Consider the following 21,739-nt stretch of genomic DNA (forward strand, 5'->3'; position numbering starts at 1 on the left):
GGTGCTCAGTTATTCTTTATGCAGAACTTCCCAACTGCAAAGCAGCATGTTACAACATTTTTAGTAAGGTTTAGTCTGTTTGAGCAAGAAACAAGACTTTTTTCTTAAAATCTTCAAATTATATGGCAAATACATATATATGCAGAAAACACAGCAGAATCGCATAATGTCAGTTGCCCTATATACAAGAAGTACATATAGAAAATCTGTAGGATGTTAATTTGTTTCTCATACACAACAAATGTGATCACCTGTAAATTAACTGTACAAATATTTCAACATATATCATCAGTTATAAAAGCGTAAATAAAGCACATTTTGTTTTGTAATTCTGAAGTGTGATGGAAACAATGATTTAAATAGGATCAAAACAAATCTTGGTGATGCACAAATTGTAAATATTGTATTTTATTGTATTGTAGGATTTGTATAGCACTCACCATATATGGCACTGAAGCGCTTACATACATGGGCATCAAGCTACGCGATCTAGGAGGGTTTGTGGTTGGAAGGGTGTTGTCCCTATCCTCTGTACGAAATGTTTCCATTTTGTTTGCACTGACCACGGAGGTGTGATTATTGTGTTATGGGATGCAGTGCATAGCAGTGTGATGGATGATGAGGTGTGAGAGACACAGACATGTAGTTTATAGTTTTTCAGTATGTGGGCAGCTTTGAACAGCTCTGCAGATCCCTTTATGGCATTTCTTATGATTATAGTTTGCTTATATAGTTACTGCACTGTACTGGTTACTGGGCTGTCTAAACAGAACCTTTGTGTGTAGTTGTAGGCCTGAGCTGGCTTTGTTGTAGGGAAAGAGAAATGGAGAGATCTGCTGATATGTGCATTGTTACTACCAACCTATATCTGAGTGTCATTGTGAGATGTAAAGAAGTGGCCATAATGTATATGTATTTGGGACCTGCAGTTGTGGACTAGATTAAAGTCTTATGATTGACCCACATTGTATGACAGATCTCTTCACTTGTTTCATGCCTGTTCATTTAGTGTTGGCTGGTTTAGTGACTGCACAGTACTGGTGATAACAACCTTTGTATCAGATATATCTTATGTCAATGTAAGAGGTGTAAATTACAGTTGGCCTGCAACCTGTAACTGCCATGTGATTAATATTAGTGTGGGCCAGAAATGATATATATGAAATTGCATAACTATATAACACCCCAGCACCCCATAGATGTACCCCACTAATCTTACCTACCTATCAAAAGTAGCTTTCTGATTGGGTTGTTTCCAATTTGTGGATTTTAAGTTGGAGTTTGAGCTTCAGGGTGTGACTGTCTTTCTGGGTGCAGAATGTGTAGTGCTGTAGATGTCTTTGAAATATCCATGCTGCTTTCAACTGTCTTCTGATGTGTATATGCTCCTGGATGCTATGAATTTTGGCTGCTAGTGTGTGCTAGAGCTTAGCAGATTGCACTGAGAAAGCAGTGCCTCTTACAAAGTTTTGAAGGTAAGGTGGTATAATGATAAGTTGTACAAGTCTGGAGTGGAGTGTCCTGTTGTGTTTGTATTGCTTGAATTTAGCTTGTAGGTATAGCGGTCCTTTGCCTTGGAGGCTCTGTGGACAATGCAAAGAGCCTTGAAAATTGCCCTTCTTGCTTAGGTAGCCAGTGGAGTGACTGCAAGACTGGAGTCATGTTTACTCTTGAGTGAATACGGAGAAGTCTTGCTGCAGCATTTTGGATGAGTTGTAGTTTGTGTATGATGAACACAGGTGTGCTAGGGTGTAGACTGTTGGCATAGTCAAGTTTGGATAGTACATGTGTGAGGATGGCTTGCAATTTCTGTTGGTATTCAAGGTATGGAAGGATGCAACCTAATGTTTTCATTGTGTAGAAGGTACTCTGTGTGACGTTATTAACATGTGGTATCATACATAGGTCTGAATCAATGGTTACTCCTAGGTTTCTGACTTCTCTTGATATTGTTGGAGGGGCCTCATGTTGCTTAGGCTATATGGTGGTAGGCTGGCATTTCTGTCTTTGTCTGATGGTCATAATCTCTGTCTTTGTAGTACATAGTTTTAGATGATTACTCATCATTCATGTGTTTATTGCCCAAAGGCAGCAAATCAAGTTTTAAATTGTAGAGGTCTTACAGGACATCTGTTTTTAAAATGATTTGGGTGTTATCTGCATAGCTGTAATAGGTGAAACTGAATGATTTAATCGGTTTTGGTAATGGGATTAGGTAGATTTTGAATAACAGAGGTGATATGATGGACACCTGAGAGATGCCACAGTGTTGTGTGTGAGGAGCTGATTTTAAAAGGAGTACTCACACTAGTTCAAAGTCACAGCTGAGAGGCTAAGAATTCAATGGGCATTAGCTGAACTCCATCTCACCTCTCACATAAGGTGTCACGCAAGAATTTGCTGTGTGAAAAGATTAAACTGTGCAGGGCATCAAGTCATGCTGTTCTTAAACCAGCAACTGTCATGACCTCTCCTACTTTTGATACATAAGTGGTTGTCAGTATCTAAACCTACAAACCATTCAGAAGCAATGTTCAACCAGGAGATGCCAGATTCCAGTATGTCATAGTGCTTTGATGAGCCTATTGGGCTGGGGCAGAATCATTAAAAGTCAGGCAAGACTTATATTTGACTGGCATTGCTCCAGCCTACACTGGCCATATGTGAAACATAGCCTGGTGAGATAATGTATCTCCTGTAGAGATCTTTATTTTGTTTGCTGGAGCCAGATAGTTGTTATGTTAATGTGCCTGCTACAGAGGTCTACAAATGGCATAACGAACAGTAGTGTGAACTTGATATGCCCATCATAGCCTGCTATATCACAAAGGGCTGCTATAACAGACTAGCTGAGCTTTAAAAATAGATGAATATCTAGAAAACTCTGCCAGGGTCAACACTCTGAGTATTCATCTGCTTGAACCAAATATTGTGGAAACCATAGCCGGGGCACCTGAGGTTGAAATAATTTGTATTATAATTGACCTCACTAGACATTCCTGCAGAACAAAGACTAACATGTCATCATTTGAATACATTTTAATTTAAGATGTGTGTACTTTGAATTTGCTTTTTGAATTTATTGACTTTTTTAAAATTCTACTTTATCTTAACCTAATTTAGAGTCATTGCAAATAAGTTGTTGTTATGAGATCCTATGTAGATAATGTGCTAAATGCCTAATACATTTGGTTTAGTGTTTTTATTGGGAAAAGTGTGAGAACACTGGGTGGTATGAATTTAATTGATCCTCGTGGATTCTGGAATTTTCCTTCAAAGAAAAATGATGAACATTTGTGGTTTAGCACAAGTATGGTATTTGCAGGGCATTCTGGGTAGTAAGAGAGATTGGGAACCATGTAAGGCATACCTCACCAGACTACCCTAGGTGCCTTATTTTCAGAAATGTCTTGCCCTGGCAGGTCTCCCTGGGTGCCAACCGAGCCCTTGCTTAAATACTGCAGCTACCCATAGGGCCATAATGAGTCAATTTGCATGGCAAAAATCCTGATTTCTTCCCTTGTCTTAGGGGTCTTATGGAGCCTTTCCTTTCACGGACTATAGGCCAGTCATGTCCAAGGGGTACTATTGTTATCGAGAGAAGTGTAGGAATGCTTGTGGTAGGACATTTGTGGATCCATGCAGATTTCATTACCTTGGTCTCCATTCACTTTTATTTTGCTTTTTAACTTTGGCGTGCACAGCGTGCTGCGCAATACAGCAAAACAAAAAATCTGACTGGGAGGAGCAAAATGTTTCTGGTGTTTTTACTAGAAACGTTTCCTTTTCTGGTGTTTTACTAGGAACATTTGCTTTTCCAATACTGTGGATGACCCATTGAAGTCCACCTCAAAGTGAAGGTAGTGTGGTGGACGTCAATGGGTCTTCTGCCTTATAGCAGTTAAAACTCACTAAATCCATGCAGCCTGATGTCCTGTCCCACATGAACTGGCTTAAGCTGCAGGGATATGATGGCCATATTGCACTAATGTGTTTGTCCCATGATTGTAGGGGACCTGGACTTATCCATTTCCAGAATGCTCCCAAGATGGTAAGCTTCTGGTACTGTAAACAGCAAAAAGCACAGTCAGCAAAGAATAGGTAGCAGGCGCTGTTATGGCCAATCACAGACAAGAGAAAGTTTTAGTTGCCATACATTGTCTATGGAGAATAGAGGTAGAGAGAGAATATAATATATCGAGAAGTACAGAGAAGATGAAAGAGAAGAAAGAAAAGTGGTTCTCGAAAAACTAAGAAGATTTAGAGGAAGAAAGGAGGATAAATAGGAAAAGCAAGAGAGCAGGAGAGTCATGAATGGGAATATAGCTGGAGCAGCAAACAGAAAGAGGTATTGGGGAAAAGTTTGAGGGAGGCAGGGGGGGCAGAGATTAGGAGATGGAGAGAGAATAGAGAAAGTAAAAAACAGCTTAAAGGAGCAAAATAGGAGATAGATACACATGGAGAAAAGGTGATTGAAGATTTTAAGTGGAATTTATAGCTTATGTTTTAGCCACTATACCTGACCTAATGTGCTATCAATGTACAATTTTGCACTTTAACCATTGTTACTTGACAATGGTACCCCTTTATTATTTGTTACTATATGCTCTTGGGGAAAAGTGTTGATGAAAATTTCAAACTAGTTGCTGCGAAGTCCAAGTTCTATTAAGGAGGAGATTTGGCTTTCTAGTGTACATTTAAGTATGACAGTCTCTTAACTGTTTCATAACATGAAGTTTGACTTTTATCTGTAGGAATGTCTAAACAATCGCTCTGCAAGTAAATATTTTCAATTTCTAGTAAAGTTATGCTTCCATGCCTTCTACATTCACCACTCTTAAAAGCGCATACTAGTCCAAGCAGTGTTAGTCACATAGGGCGTGCCACCTTGAGGCTTCTATGCAAAGAGTCTAATGCATTTGAAAGAGTGAAGAATGCCAATGATTCTGGAAATGGGGGACTTTGTAGCATCAAAATGGGAGGTTCTATCCAAGCAGCATCAATGAGAGATGTTTTCACAGAGCAGTATCCTAAGGTGCAAACCTTGAAACAACAACTCATAGCTTTAGGGACAGTGCTGTCACCTGCCCATATAGAGCTCCTGTAACTGGAGATGAAACTAGCCTCTGCAGCCGGGTCACAGGCCTCAGATGAACTCATCCCAGCTTCACACAATCACTTAGCCTTTACCATGCCGACCTGTCATACTGGTTGATGTCTAACAAAGGTCTCCTTTCGTGATACATCTTTCACACAACATGCCTGTAACTATGAGGCGTGTATGCCAGAGCCTGGTTCAAGTTCATGCAATTTTGACAGGTGGTTTTGATCAAATGTAATTGAACTATACATCTTTTGTCACCACCTTATAGTGGAATTCATTGTGGGATCTTCCTTTGTAAAATAACATCTAAATTCTATTTAGTTTTTACCATTGTTGTAGCCTTGAAATGTTTAAAACACACTGTTCACCACTAATTTACCAAAACTTTCTTGATGGATATGCTTCAAAGTCTCGATAAAGTTATTTTAAGTTAGCTTTGAGTCAAATTAATACATCACTTATAACATTGGGTGGAAATGGGGAACCTCCATATTCTTTGAAGCACATGAAGTTTCCTAACAATATGTGAGGTAAGGTTTATGATTTCAAACCTTACAGGTTTGATTATTTCCTTCTGCAGAATGTCCCAGGTAGGATATCCCCCAGCAAAAAGAGGTGGAGTGTGGCTGCTGGACTTCCACCACTTGAGTTAAGGGTTGTGGGAGGAAGGGCTCTGAGCTGAGGTCCACTTGTTATTTTTTTTAAAAACAGAACTTCATATGCTTTTCCATTCACAAAGCTTGAATAGTTTAGAAAATACACAACATTGTGAGTCAGCCTACTTTACAAATTTACACCCCTCTACTTTAAATCCCACCTAATTGATAAGATCTAAAGTTGGATTGTGGAAAGTTGATTGAGTGTGCTTTAATATCTATCTTACAAAAATCCATATATTCTTTTACATTGAATCACACAGTGTGCACCCAGAATACTGAAACAAGAATATTGCTGGCACAAAATATTGAAGATGGATTACCGAATCCAAAATATCAACAGGTAAGTAAGTATAGATTTTCTATAACTTATTCCACATATATGTACCTATGCAATATAAGGCCTTGCAGTCAACCCCCTATAATCACGCAACCCCACGTCATGCATGGCTTTCGGCCGTGCGTGGCAGGGGTTGGCTCTCAGCAGCAGTTCAGAAGAAAGAACCCATTCGTCCCAGTCACTATATGAGATATTGCGCTAAAAGATCAAGGATGCAAACACCTCCATCAAGGTTTACAGATAACTTTTCAAGGTGAATATGCAGAGAAAAAACACTTGTTTTGTCGTGACTATGTACTAGAAATTTGGATGATTAGTAGTTTACACAAGTGGAGCTTCAACTTGAGCATCTCCTTTGTGTATATCTGTAAGTGTTTCCTGTTGAGGTTTAATTACTGTGAAATGAGTATTGTGCCAGAATGAATCCTGCCATGCGTATTTATTCAAGAAGAGGCCACTATTTTGGGCAAAATGTCTACCCAAATGGAGTACTTTCTATTGGCTAATTATTAAAAGCAGGGAGCTGCTTTAAATGTCAGCTCCCTGCTTGCGGGAGCAATATTTTCATCTCTTTCCCTGCACGAATGTTAGCTACGGCTAGCTGAAAGCAGAGTTATGTTTGCTTTAGCTTGGGGGAAGCTGTCAGCTCCCGCCAAGACAAGGCAAACAGCTACCTTCCAAGGGTGGGCACCTCCGGATGTAGCAGGAGCTGACCCTAGGTGGCGGAGGTCCCCAGGGCCATGCATGGCTCCACAAGGGGGAAAACGCGCCACCCCTTCATCTTTTAAATCTTGCCCCGGGGAGGTGGTGGTCCCCGGAGGTCTGCGATGGAGCCCTTTCTTATATCTTTTTGCAGCCCCGGGGAGGTGGTGGTTCCCGGGGCCCCCGGTGGCCCATTGGACGCCCCTATTATTTGTAGTTGTATGTTGCCCATGGGAGGAGGTGATCCCCAGGATGCGGGGTGGGGTGCATGCCCCCTGCATATTTCTAAATTGCAGCCCTTGGGAGGAGGCAGTCCGCAAGATCTCTCTATTAAATGTATATGTTTCCCCAGGGAGAAGGTGGTCCCCACGGCGCAGCGGGACTATGTGGCCCGCATACTTTTTTAACATAGCCCTAGGGAGATGGTGGTCCCCAGTGAGTGAGGGGCTGTGTGGCCCCAACATATTTTTAGCACATAGCCCTGGGGAGGTGTTGGTCCCCAGGGCTTCTATAACCCCTAGGAGGTGTTATAGGTCTCCTAATGCCCCTGGGACCTGGCCCACCCGGGAGCACAATTAAAAACAAGCACAGGAGACCAGGCTTGCTTTTTTTTAAAACAATTCAAAGCAAAATGTGGGAATATTTGCGATTTTTGCCATGATTAAACAAAATGCTTTTCAGCCCTGTGGGATCCCTTTACCAAGGCCAGGGGTTTAGGGTAACAGTACCCTGCCCCATTTTGTTTTTTTTTTCTTTTTTTTGAAGCCAAGCTTCAAAATGGCTGCCAACACTTCCTGGTTGAACTGTTGCCAGCCAATAAGATCTGTGCACGAGATCAGCAGTATTTGTGAATTTTTTTGCGACAGGAAATTTGGATTGCCTTTAATTTCTCCTAAATCACTGAAAGGATTTACACCAAATTAAACAAGGCTCATCTGTGAACCAAAAGCTACATTTCTGCCAAATTTGGTGTGATTTCGTCCAGTGGTTCGAGCTGCAAGTGTGACTAAAGAGTCTATTGGAATTAACGTGGGAAACACACTTTTTTTTTAACTCCCCCTTTTCTCTGCCTCCGCTTGAAGGATCATCCCAACACTTTCCATGCACAACAAGACTTTAAAGGGCACTTTCTTTTGGAAATTTTCTGACGATTCGTCAAGCGGTGCCAAAGATATAGACAAATCAAAAAAAAGTTTTACTATATATATATATATATATATAGAGAGAGAGAGAGAGAGAGAGAGAGACATAGATATAAATATAGATGTATAGCTATAAATATAGGGATATTTTGTATGTAATGTAGATGTTGAGTTAGTAAGAGTAAATCTATACTTCCCTATATGAACTTACCTTTCGATATTCTGTCCTGTCCTCAATATTCTTGTATCACAGTATTCTGGGGGCCTATATTTAGTAGTACAACCAATATTTGTGAAGGAATGCACCTTTAGAGCACAGGGTTAATGTTTGATCAAAGGTGAGGGCCGTGCCCCCCTAAAAATATACTTCTGGATACGGGCCTGCCTGGACAGTATGATGTAAGGCAGAGTAGGCTCTGCAGCCATACTGCCTGCTCCCTTACTCTTCCTCGCCTGACAGACTATGAAGACTCTCCCAGGTTGTGGCTGAGTCTCCTGGCCTGTTGGCTGGAGGGGCTTGTGTAGGGAGCTCGGTCTGTTTACAGTACCACCCCCCCCCCACACATTTTGCCTCTTTATTTTAGGTGAAACTTTGTCTGAAGTACACCAAGTCCTCAGTGCCAATGTTACTTCCCCAAAACAAGACACCTGGTCACTTGATCCCCAAGTGACCAGGCCCTTTATCACTCTGTAAGTCCCTAGTAAATGGTCCCACTGGTATGTTCCTAGGGCAGGAGCAATGAAGAGGGCCCCTCGGAGCTGCAGCACAACTTGTGCCACTTTAAGGGACCCAGCACCAAATTTATGCAGGCTGCCAATACAGACTGTGACAAGGTGCTCTCAATATTGAAAACACGACATGACACACACTTGTGTGCCATGTCCCCTAAAAACTGCTTGTAAAATCTGTAAGTCACCCCTACAGCAGGCCTTTCAGCCCAATGGCAGGGTGCATTATTTTGCAAGTGAGGGCATAGATGCATGAGCAAATATGCCCCTACTATGTATTTGTCGATTCTTAGGCACAGTAAGTGTGCAGGGAAGCCAAATACATGTGCTGGACACTGGTCAACACGAGTTCCCCAGCTACATGATGGCTTCTCTGACCATAGGGATGTTTGGTATCAAACATCTCGTATTAATAAACCTTCACAGACTCCAGTGATGGATTTATTAATATATGCACTCAGAGAGCACCTTAGTGGTGCCCCCTGAAAAACCTACTGACTGCCAGTGTGTTGACTGACTGGTCTTAACCAGTCCAGCCATCATAGACATGTTTCTGACCTCTTGAGGTGAGAGCCTATGCTCTTGGAGGCCAGGAACAAAGCCTGCTCTGGGCAGAGATGTTTACACCTCCTCCCTGCAGGATGTGCATTCCAAGGCAGGAAGCTTCAAAGCCCAAGCTGCCTTTGTTATGCGAATTAGCCTTCTAGGGTCAGGGTCATGCCCACTTCCCACCGGAAGTGGTCATATAGAGGGTGTACACACCCTAAAGGTAGGCAACCCGTTGGCTGCTATCTGTCAATCCCCTTAATGCCCCTAAATTGAGTATTTAGTTGGCACCCCTGAACCCAAGAACACAGACTTAACAGATCAAGAGAAGGACAAAAAGAGTTACTGCCTGGTAAGAACAGCAAAAGAGCTGAGAACTTTTTGCACGAAACCCTGCATGCTCGCAACTCTCTTGAGAATCACAACAGAGTGACTCATCCTGCAAGCTACCAACCCCTTTGGGGCCTGCCAGCACCTCAAAAATCACCACCAGTCTCCCTGGGAGTAGAGGAGCTACTTCCTTGCAGACTGCAGGCACCAACAAGCAGAGTCCGGTCCCCCGCCTTGCAGCTCTCTGGTACGACCGAATCAGCAGTCAACCAGGAGAAAGTGCTTGTCTTTCAGAGAAGCAGATCTGTTTCCCCACCAAGTGTGAAGACACCAGGACCAACCAGAGCCGTGCAGCACCAGCCCCCGGGGTGCTGTGTACTCTGCACCAACAGTGAGAGTCCATTTTGGATTCCAACTGCACCAGAACCGAGCAGCCGTCAAGGGACATCAGCACCACTGAGACCCACTTTGTGAGTCGCCCAGTAGTCCAAATTTTGCTCCTGCCAGCTGTTGACCCCTAACCATGAGGAGCATCTTTGTGCACCAGCCCAGCTAATTAACCACTCTGCACCCAAGTCACCCAGCCCGGGGACCAAAGAACCGGCTGTAACCCCTTGGAACCCGAGCCCCGTTGGGAGGTCTCAGACTTGTCCCCAAGTCCCACTGTGCGGCCTGATTCCAGGTGGCCCCCCTTTACTGTAGCACAGCCAGCTACAACCTCACCAGCACCCTGCTCCTGTTGAATACCGGGCTCCTCCAGAAGAACTGCTGGTAGTACTTTGGACCTTGGCCCACTACAACTCCAAACCCTGAAGGTGAACCCCTGAAACCAACCTTAACTATCTTTATGAATTTCTGACTTTTCCTTCCATAGGATTGTATTGTGCATAAAGACGCACAGAATTTGAATGCTTTACTTACCTGTGAAAATTCATATAAAAAACACTGCTTACTTGTGAACAAAGTTTTTGATTTCATAATATATAAAAAAGTTATATTTTTCTAATTTGGCCTCGGTTTTATTCTTTGAGTGTGTGTCTCATTTTTTGCAGAACACTAGAAGCTAAGAACCTTCAGCACAGCGGAGGATAACACTGCTTTAGCACACTGAAAGCTGACACCCACTCACGTCAGTGGCAACTAAGACCAGTTCAGCACACTGGATTTTAAAGTAGCTCCTCTGCACAATTCTCCAGTGGTGGCTGGTGACTGAAAGCAGTGGTGGGGCACAAATACAAGACGGAATTGCACCTTGTGAGAGAGCCTCACTACCCACGTATTTCCATTCACCTACTCACCCACTGCCTTTGGTCACCTACCCATTTACTCATCCACATTGTCATCCACTGCCATTCACACAACTCTTATACACAGACATCCACATTTTCTCAGCCACTCTGTGAAGCCCTGCAAACACTTATTCAAACAAACACACATTGCCTCACCCATCCAGTATCCAGCAGTTTCAGTGATAAAAGGTACACGTTTATTTGAGCTGCAGATTACATGTTTAATATGACATATCACGTCATTAGTCTGCAGAAGAAATAAAACAATAACTAGCCATGATAAATTACTGGAACCATTACTGCCTTTGAGAGACAAAATCACCTACAGAGGCAGTGAAAGGAGAGGAGAGCTGAGAGAACAGATTATTTTCTTATAGTCTGTAAAAAAGATAGAGCTCCAACTTACTTGTGTGCAGGGTTGTCTTTGGCATATTTATGACTTGAGGTCTTCAGGTCACACTCCTGTCTCCCAGAGAGCCCTGGATGGAGTTATTTATTGTATTTATTCCATTTCTCTGCCACAGAATGGGGATTTTCTTTGCGCAATGCCACATTCTTTTAATAAAATGTGACCTCTGGTACCTAGACCCTTCTGTTCACACCCCACCATTTGAGTAAATAGGAAAGGGTGGAGAATAATATCAGAGTGACATGAAGTTTTCAGAAACCCGGGCTGAAAAAAAAACGCTCCAGGCTGTTTACAATCAGGGCTTCTGGTGGAGGAGGAGATAAGCCAGGGACGACACTGCGTTCTGAGAAAACGTAAGGGCTTTGAGCCCTGTCAGCCCTACTGTGCAGCTTTCAGCCACATACTGACGCAGGTGCAGTGGGGCTTTTCAAAGTGCACAACTTTCACTCCGAAAATGTTGTGCAGAAAATGTTTTACTTTCATCATGTAATTAAATTTATGCTTCCCTAGAGAGGCCAGAAAAGGCTAGGGGGCGCAGCCCCTTAGCCCTTGAACACCAGCCGCCACTGCAATTCTCCAGCACGAAGTAAGCTAACACCACTCCAGCAGGCATGAAGTTTACACTTTTCCAAAACACTAACAATTGGGCAGTGCTTAATTTGTAAATAAAAACGTGCCGGTGCTCTAAGCCCTCCTCTTAAACACGCGGCTGCTGCAATTAAATATGCGAACACGGAATAATGAGGCAGCGTAATCCTGAAACCATCTTGGGGCTCTTCAATCCATTTAAAGCCCCTCCCTGTCCCTTCAGCTCACTCTTGCAGCTTTCTGCTTTCTCCCTTTGTGAAGCTTTTTCGTTTTTCTCTTTCTCCGTCTTTCCCATATGTGTCTTTTGCTCGCTGTAAATGCTTGAGGCAGAACAATAAGCGCCGGCCCTCAAAAATAAGTGCAGGTGCTTAGCACTGGTTACAACAAGCACAAATAAAGCTCTGCAATTGGGACTATTTCTGTCAAACAAAACTATGTGAACATCAGATTACGTTTTGAGAAATAAGAATATCCTCTTTCGTCACATTTACCATAGTCAAGTCATCACCGTGTTAGTGTGTGTACTAGTATCAGAGCGAGGTGACATTTCTTAAAGCAGGAGACTCCAATAACTTCTAATAAAATGAAAATGAGTTTTATGATACTTTCGCTTTCCATTATAATGGTTTTTCTTGCCTCTTTACACAGGATGAAATCCAGCACAAGGTCCAGAGGGCAGAAAAGACGGGTAAAACCCCCTCGCCTCCCCAGGGGTCGAAGAGGCGAATGAGTGCAACCCAGGTAAAACGTAAGCCTCACACTGGCCCAAATAGTGTATTGCACCTAAACACTGTTTCAACAAATCACGACTAGAAAAAACACAAGTTGAAATGAGAACTTTATAATGGTGGCCTTGATCTTCATTATAAGTGGCCGAAGGTCTTTACTTAAAGATAAAGCCCATGTGATTTTAGGATTCTGACCAATCAGAGTGTAGGATAAAAAAAATTCTAGCTTACGCGTCAAGAATTTTCAATTCTATTAAGGACACGGAGGCGAGGATTATGCTTTCTCTTTCTTTACTGACTTAAAACAGCAGCCAATCACAAACAATTTTAACAAAAAACTACACATCCCATGATGCTCTAGTCAATGTCACATGGTCCAATCACCTATCACGACCTCTGCCCATATAACACCTGACCCTCGATGTCACTTCCTCTTTCTTTGGTCAAGGCAGATATAGTTCACATTGAAATAAAAACTTCTTACATCAACTGTAACTCAGAGTTCGGATAGTCCTCTTTTTAACAGGTAACATGAGTTTGGAGACTCCAACTTGAAAAGGAAAACCGTTCCATCAAAATGAAGGTACACGTCTTTACCAAGATCCTGGACTCAGGAATTCTTCTGATCAGAACCTATCAAATAAAACAGGTAGGTAATACTCTCAAAGGAAAACAAATTCCCATAAATACTATACATATAACTGGTACCCAATGGGAGGGAATAATAAACAATAATCACATCAGATAATAAATCCGTACAATAATAACGTTTTTTATGGGTGGGATAATCCTCGCCTCCGTGTCCTTAATAGAATTGAAAATTCTTGACGCGTAAGCTAGAATTTTTTTTATTCTATGTCAGGACTGGAGGCTCCGATTATGCTAGTTTAAAGCTGTCCCATTACTACAGATGCTACATCCATCACAGGCTTGTGATAAAATTTACGAAACGTATTCTCTGAAGACCAATCTGCAGCTCTCATAATGTCCTCTATACGAGAACCTAAGGCATAAGACTTGGATGCCATAGCCCCTCTAGCTGAATGAGCTCCAAATACCTTGGTATCTATGCCGGCCTCATTCATTAACCATCTCATCCAACTTGCTAAAGTAGCTGATGTAACTGGTTTAAATGTTTTTTGCAATTATATCAATAATTGACCATTAACATCTTGTCTAAAACTTTCTGTGACATTTTCATATTCTTTTAAACAATGAACAACACATAACTTAGAATTATCAGGATACATTGGATATGTTACTGACCTGTAATTCGTTTTAGTCCATCTAGATATTGTGAAAGTCACCCCATTTGGTGCATATACTCTACCAGATAAATCTAACGCTCTGACATCTGACACTCTTTTACAGCAAACGAGACATAACAACATGGTCAATTTGGCCGATAGTTGTTTGCGAGATAAATCCTTATTAGCAGGCCAGGAATCCAGGAATTTTAGGACAACATTAACGTCCCATAATACCGAGTATTTTGCCTGAGGCGGTTTAGACAAACGAATGCCTCTTAGTAATTTACATATTAAAGGATGCTCACCTACAGGTTTACCTTCAACCGGGATATGTCCCGGTGAAATGGCTGATCTAATATTATTAATCGTCCGGTAAGCTAAACCGGAATTGGCTAATTCTGCTAGAAAGTTAATGATTAACTCGATATGTGCTTCCATCGGATTGGAACCTCTTCCATCACACCAATTACTCCATCTGCGCCAGGCTGAATCGTATCTCTTATGGGTACTACCCACCGAGGCTTGTTTAACCAAGTCCTCAGCTTGTTGCGAAAGGCCTGAGGAACTCCATCTTGACCTGAAATCAACCATGCTAGCAGAACCAGCTTTCCTGACGAGATCATTGGATGTTGATGGCCTTCCGGATTCAGAAGAAGATTCCGACGAGGGGGAATGAGAAGAGGAGAGGCACAAGCTAAATTCAGCGCTACTGGGAACCACGGTTGTGCTCTCCAGAAGGGAGTCACTAACACGATCTGAGCTTTCTGTCTCTGGACTTGAGACAACACCCTGGCAATCATAAGAAACGGTGGAAACGCATAACCTCGAAACTGAGACCAGTCCTGAAGAAATGCATCTGTTTTCATTGCACAGGGATCTGGTCGCCAACTGAAGAATTTTGAAATCTGGCAATTGAGGCGGGAAGCAAACAGATCTATCTCGCAACTGCCCCACTCTTTGATTATCTGTGAAAAAATCATTGGGTCCAGTTTCCAGTCACTGGAGTCTGTCAGATATCTTGAGTTCCAGTCCGCTACTATGTTCTGGTCCCCCGGAAGGTATTCCGCAATGACTACTATGCGTTGTGTCAGGCAGAAATGCCAAAACTCCTTGCCAATCTCCACCAGGATTTTGGATTTCGTTCCCCCCAATTTGTTGACATACCTCACTGCTGAAACATTGTCCATTCGTAGAAGTATGCAACAATCTGTCTTCTGAGGGGAGAGACTCTTTATTGCAAAGGAACCTGCCAACAGTTCTAGGCAATTGATGTGTAGGGTCTGTTCCCATTCTGACCATCTGCCACCTGTCACTAAGGAGTTGCAACGAGCTCCCCAACCCCAACGGCTGGCATCGGATTCGATCACCACGTTCGGATGAGACCCGAATATCGCTCTGCCGTTCCTGGCTTCCATATGTTGTAGCCACCACTGTATCTCTGATTTTACTTTTCATAGTCAATGGGATCTGTTCTGAATAGCTCAGACCCTGTTGTGGGTGTCTAATCTTGAGACTCTGAAGGGCTCTGTAATGTAAGGGAGCTGGAAATATTGCTTGAATGGAAGAAGCTAACAACCCCACTACTCTGGCTATGTTCCGTAAGGAAACCGTCGACCTGGTCAAAAGGGACTTCAATTCCCTCTTGATGTTGCAAATCTTTTGAGAGGGAAGAAGTAGTTGACATGAGATTGAGTTTATCCGAAACCCCAGGAAATCTATTATTTGCGTCGGACTCAACAATGATTTCTGCGCATTGATCAGGAAACCTAAATCTTGCAGAATATTGATGGTCCAATTCAAATGCGATAGCAGGGTCTGGGGGGCTTGAGCCATCAAGAGAATATCGTCCAGATAAATGATCAAACGGATGCCCATGACCGGCCTCATCAGTTTCGTGAAGCACCAAGGTGCTGATGACAGGCCGAAGGGGAGTGCCAGAAATTCCAGGCACTGACCCTTCCATTGAAATTGGAGGAATCTCCTGTGTGGAGGAAAGATGGGTATTTACAGATAGGCATCTTTTAGGTCTAGACGAACCATCCAGTCTCCTTCTAATAGAAGGTCCCTTAGCATATGAATACCCTCCATTTTGAAATTTCGATATAGTATCCATTGGTTGAAGTCCTTTAAATTCAAGACTAGGCGGTGACCTCCCCCTTTTTTGTCCACCACAAAAATAGGACTGATAAAACCGTAAGGATGAGGAGTGGAATACTGTACTGCGCCTTTTTCTAGTAAGGCCTGGACTTCTTTGTCTATAAAAGCCTGATTTTCTAGGGAAAAACACATCTGAAGCGGAGGGTTGATCTGGGTGGGAGTACTAACAAACTCTAGGTGAAAACCCAAAACCGTTTGGAGAACCCAGGGATCCCCGGTAATCTTTCTCCAATTTTTTATAAACAATGCCACTCTGCCCCCAAGAGTGACCTGAGAAAAAGGAATAATGCTCACCTGAGAAATTAGAGTCTTGAATGGCACCTTGTTGCCCTCTGCGAGGACCTCTGCGGAAACATTGGCGTCCTCCTCTGTGGCAGGTGGGGTAGAAGGTGGTGTCTTGTTCTCCATACCAACATCCTCTGCCTCTGGGGTAGTAATTCTGGGGACTGATATATGCGCCTCGGCCCGCCATGCGTCCGCCGTAACGACCGGCCCTGGTAAAAAGGCCTCGTTTAAAGACTTTTTTAAGTGACATTTGGGCTTTATCGAGAGATGAAAAGGTGGAGCAGAACTTGGCTAGTTCTTTAATAAAAGACGAACCAAACAGAAGGCCATCAGCTGAAGGACCCGCTTCCGAAGATGCTAGATCGGATAGATTTGGGTCAATGCGCATCAAAATAGACTTCCTACGTTCAGAGGAGATAGCACCGTTAGTGTTCCCTAACTGGCAAACAGCCCTTTGAGCCCAACCAATCAGGATGTCAGTGTCCACCGGGGTGCTTGACTCCTTGGCCACGTACGCCATTTTGAGAATCTTCGTCAAGGGGCCAGAAATGTCTAAAAGTTTATCTTGGCAGTTCCGCCATGATCTATCTAATCCTTTCTTAGGATCTTTGGAGAACTTTTTCATTAATGTGACCATGGTTGGGTCTATTTCCGGCGTCTCTGAGACTCTGCCTTCTAAATCCGGTCTGGGGCATTCTGCCTTTAGGCGAGAGCGAACTTCTTTATCAAAACCTTTTCTGATATTAGTTTGCACATACTGGGCTACCTCAGGAGGAGGAATCCAATTCGAAACTCTGGGGTGAATGATTTACGATGGATCGAAATCGAGTACTAATGAAGGAGGGATAACTTTTTTAGCCTTCTTACTAGGCACTGGAGACTCTGAGTCGTCAGAGTCCTCGGATGAGGAATTCTTATCTGATGAGGAAGGAGAGAAGGTAGTATCCTTTTTTGAGCTGTAATTATGCTCTCCGCTGTGCTTTTTGCGCAGCTTCTCAAAGGCATCTGCATGAAGGTCACTAAGAACAGGGGAAGATTCTTCCAAGTTCTTTGCTTTCCCTTTTGCCTTTTTTCCCTCCTGGTGTGGCGCTTGGCCTTGCACCCAGCCTTGAGAGCGTGCGTAGTCAAATAATTGGCCTGAGAATGGGCCTAGAGCTTTTACCAGCGCATCGTTAACTGATTGCTGTACCCTAGTATCAAGGGCTTCTACTAAGTCCACTTCTAATTGGTTTCCCAATTCTTCAGTGTAATATTCACCGTCTTGATCAGCCCACTGAGCCATTTGAACTCAAGATATTAAAGTTGATGTAAGGACTGTGGGGGTCATTCCGACCCCGGCGGGCGGCGGGTGCCGCCCGCCGGGCGGAGACCGCCAGAAGACCGCACCGCGGTCAAATGACCGCGGCGGTCATTCTGACTTTCCCGCTGGGCCGGCGGGCGACTGCCAAAAGGCCGCCCGCCGGCCCAGCGGGAAAGACCCAGCAACGATGAAGCCGGCTCCGAATGGAGCCGGCGGAGTTGCTGGGGTGCGACGGGTGCAGTGGCACCCGTCGCGATTTTCAGTGTCTGCCAAGCAGACACTGAAAATCTTGCTGGGGCCCTGTTAGGGGGCCCCTGCACTGCCCATGCCAGTGGCATGGGCAGTGCAGGGGCCCCCAGGGGCCCCACGACACCCGTTCCCGCCAGCGTCTTCCTGGCGGTGTAAACCGCCAGGAACAGGCTGGCGGGAAGGGGATCGGAATCCCCATGGCAGCGCTGCTTGCAGCGCCGCCATGGAGGATTCCTTTGGCCAGGGGAAAACCGGCAGGAAACCGCCGATTTCCCTTTTCTGACCGCGGCTTTACCGCCGCGGTCAGAATTGGCCAGGAAGCACCGGCAGCCTGTTGGCGGTGCTTCCGTGGTCGTTGGCCCTGGCGGTCAATGACCGCCAGGGTCAGAATGACCCCCTGTGTGTCTACACTTACTTAAGTGTGGGAGTCAAATAAATACTCTAAATATCAGGGGGGGAGTGCAAAAACCCCAAAGCAGGCAAGGATTCGATTGTGCCCACAATAAAACGTGGAGGGAGCTGCCTGCTGGCACTCTAGGCAGAAGCCTAATCTCAATTTTACAACCCTTGTTCCTATTTAGAGAACGAGGCGTCAGGGAGCAATAAATTCTATAAATAGAAGGACACGGAAGGCTGTCCGCACGCGTCTAAACACTCCGAGCCGATCGTTCTGAAACACGAAGGATCGGCTCTGGAACGAGTTAACGCGCGCGTGAGCCGGCAAATAAAATTAAAGAAATACTGCGTGGAACACGCAGTGTGCTCCCGCTCCCAATCCACAATCGGGCATCAAACACGGCAAAAATGCCGAAATCGAAAGCGCAAAGGTGCGCAAATACACAATTGGAGGCGCGCTAAATCGCGACGCCATACATTTTAATAATTAAGCAATTATCATCGAAAAATCACATTTACATGAAGAATAAAGATAAAATGCACTTATCTGCTGCGAAGCAGCAAAGAAAGAGGAAGTGACATCGAGGGTCAGGTGTTATATGGGCAGAGGTCATGATAGGTGATTGGACCATGTGACATTGACTAGAGCATCATGGGATGTGTAGTTTTTTGTTAAAATTGTTTGTGATTGGCTGCTGTTTTAAGTCAGTAAAGAAAGAGAAAGCATAATCGGAGCCTCCGGTCCTGACATAGAATTGACTTTGCTGCTTGCCTTTCACGGTCACGGTGTGTGTCCTTGCCTCGTTATTTAACTTCCTGAAAAAGCACACCATAAAATGTGAACCCTTAAAAGAGTTATCAATTAGACAGGAAGAAGAAACATATCTCAATAAGAGCTTTGTTAACCTCCCTAAATCCTAGTGTTGCAAAAAGAGGCAGCAGTACATTTGAGACCTCTGCCCTCTCTACCATAACTCAAAGTGAAGGGACCATGTTTTTTGGAAAACGTAGCCCACCAATATCTTCACGTTACATAAATATCTCACAGCTAAAATGTTGATTTGAGCCTAAGCTCCGTCCCAAACACGTGGGCCGAAAATATACAAAGGCTGTGGTTTGGAATAGCAAAGGTACACAGTTCTAAAATATGTTGGCTTTGAGTTTGACTGGACATGGGAATTAGACAGAAGTCTGCATGTTGTGGCTAGATATTTATGGGAGGTTGGTGATAGTAGAAAAAACGGTGGGGTGCTAAATACATTTTAACAAAAATACATTACTGTATTGTCGGCGGTGGCCGGTGCTAGCAAATAATTACACAGGACACACTGGCTTGTTTCCTTGTGTGGCGGCCTGCGTGGTTAGACAGGCGCTGTGCACAGAGGCTCTCTTGTGCGTCCGTCCACCGCCTTCACTGACTGCCACACCCCGGCCACACCTTTATTTAAGGGCTAGGTCACATGACCACGGGTGAGGCCCATTCATACTAAACCCCGAGGGGGAATACTATGAATGGACCGTATAACCACCCCTCCACTCCTTTCACATATAGTAGTGCCCAGCGACCAGTTACATCACTGGTGCAACACTACATTCTTCCTAACACAGAAATGGAGAATTGCAAATACTTTCGAACAGTCACCCATCTCTCACATGGTCACGAAGCTTCACTGAAGGAGCAGGGTTACTGCGTAGATTGTATCTGGTGTTTTCAGATCTTCCTTGGCTAGGATTGAGTGTTCCATCACTAGCAGGCACAATGTCCGATGATGGGATGGGCGGGCCTTCATTGATCGCCTCACGACATGGAGCATCACTGTCATCATCGTTATCATGCATGGATGGGGGATCATCTGTTGATTCCGAGGACCCTGAATCCAGACAAGGTGCAGTTGTGGAGTGAAACCTTTTAAACAGTGACACGTTACGTGTCACAAGGTCTGTGCCACGTCGAGCCACCACTGAAGATCCAGGCCGCTTCACGACCAGCCATGGAGCAGGGTCAAAAGGCATGCAGAACTTGCTGCCCGGAGACAGTTCCTTGAGCAGTACTAGATCGCCTACTTTGAGGTCCGACTGTCGAGCTCGTCGACGATGACTGGAATATTGATTGGTGGCCAGCCATTGCTCATGAACTTCGTCAGGATCCAAGGAGCTGGGAATCCAGGACTGGTGATGTGGTATTGAGTCGACTACCGCTCTCCCAAAAACCACATGCCCCGGTGCTCTGTTGGTTGTGGAATAAGGAGTCTGGTGGTAGTTCCTTAGAAATGAGTATATTGCATGCTCAACTGGCTGCCCACTGGCATGTGCAATGTGTATCACTTTATTCAAGGTCCTCATAAAGTGCTCAACTTCACCGTTGGCCTGTGGCCATCGTGGGGTGATCCGTCTATGTCAGACGCCAGCGCTTTCAAAGTATCCTGCCAACTCTTGGCTTTCAAATGGTGGACCATTGTCCGTCTTGATTTCCGCAATGAGTCCATGAGTTGCCATGATTTTCTCAATACGGGGTACAACTACCTCAGCCGAGATAGAGGGGAGGACCTCAACTTCAGGATATTTTGAAAAGTCATCGATCATGACCATGGTTTGACGGCCATCCGGGAGACTCCCATAGTCTAGGCTGGCTGACACCCAGGGTGATGTGGGGCCAGGCTCTGTTTCGACTGGAGTCGGTCGACTGGGTTCACCTGATTCTTGACACCACTCACAGGCCTTTACAGTGTTTTCCACTAGCTCATCCATGAGTGGAAACCATGTTTTGGACCTTAGCCGGCTTTTGGTCTTAACTATTCCTTGGTGTCCATTATGGGAGAGTTGCACTACTCTGGATGTGAGAGACAAAGGGATTACCAGCCGGCACCCTCTGAGGAGACACCCTTCGGCATCCACTGTTAGTTCGTCTCGTACATGATACAAACTCCCTAGGATGTGCTGAGCAGTGATCGTCATGGTCGAAAGTTGTTTCTTGACTTGGAACCATCAACTGTCTTTTGTAGCTTGCAGGGCCTTCTGGAGGCATTCATCACTGGCTGTCGCTTGGACTACTTCTTCCACTGACAGAGGTAGTGGTCTGGATCTGTCAGAGACGAGCTTGACGTATTCTTCAGTTTTCTCCGCTTCACATACCTCATGGTGGGAGGCAGCTCGGGGATGCCTGGATAGATAATAAGCAGGGTTGTCCGATCCTGGGCAATACTCCAGCTGGCACCCGTAGTCCTGCAGTTGGAGCATCCATTTTTCTAACCTTGGAGGGGGCTTCAAGGTGGTGCCATTGAACAGAGGTATGAGAGGTTTATGGTCAGTGGTGACCAAAAAGAGGCGGCCATATTCATAAATGTGGAAGTGTTTGCATCCCCTGTGGACCACAATAGCTTCCTTTTCGATTTGGGAGTACCTCTGCTCAGTTTCCATGAGGGACCTACTTGCAAAGGCTACCGGGGACCAGTCGTCGTCCTTTTGCTTCTGAAACAACACCGCACCCAGGCCTTTTGGGCCGGCGTCGACAGCGACCTTGGTATCTCTCTTTGTGTCGA

Source organism: Pleurodeles waltl, chromosome 4_2 (assembly GCF_031143425.1).
Source record: "Pleurodeles waltl isolate 20211129_DDA chromosome 4_2, aPleWal1.hap1.20221129, whole genome shotgun sequence".
NCBI lineage: Eukaryota > Metazoa > Chordata > Amphibia > Caudata > Salamandridae > Pleurodeles > Pleurodeles waltl.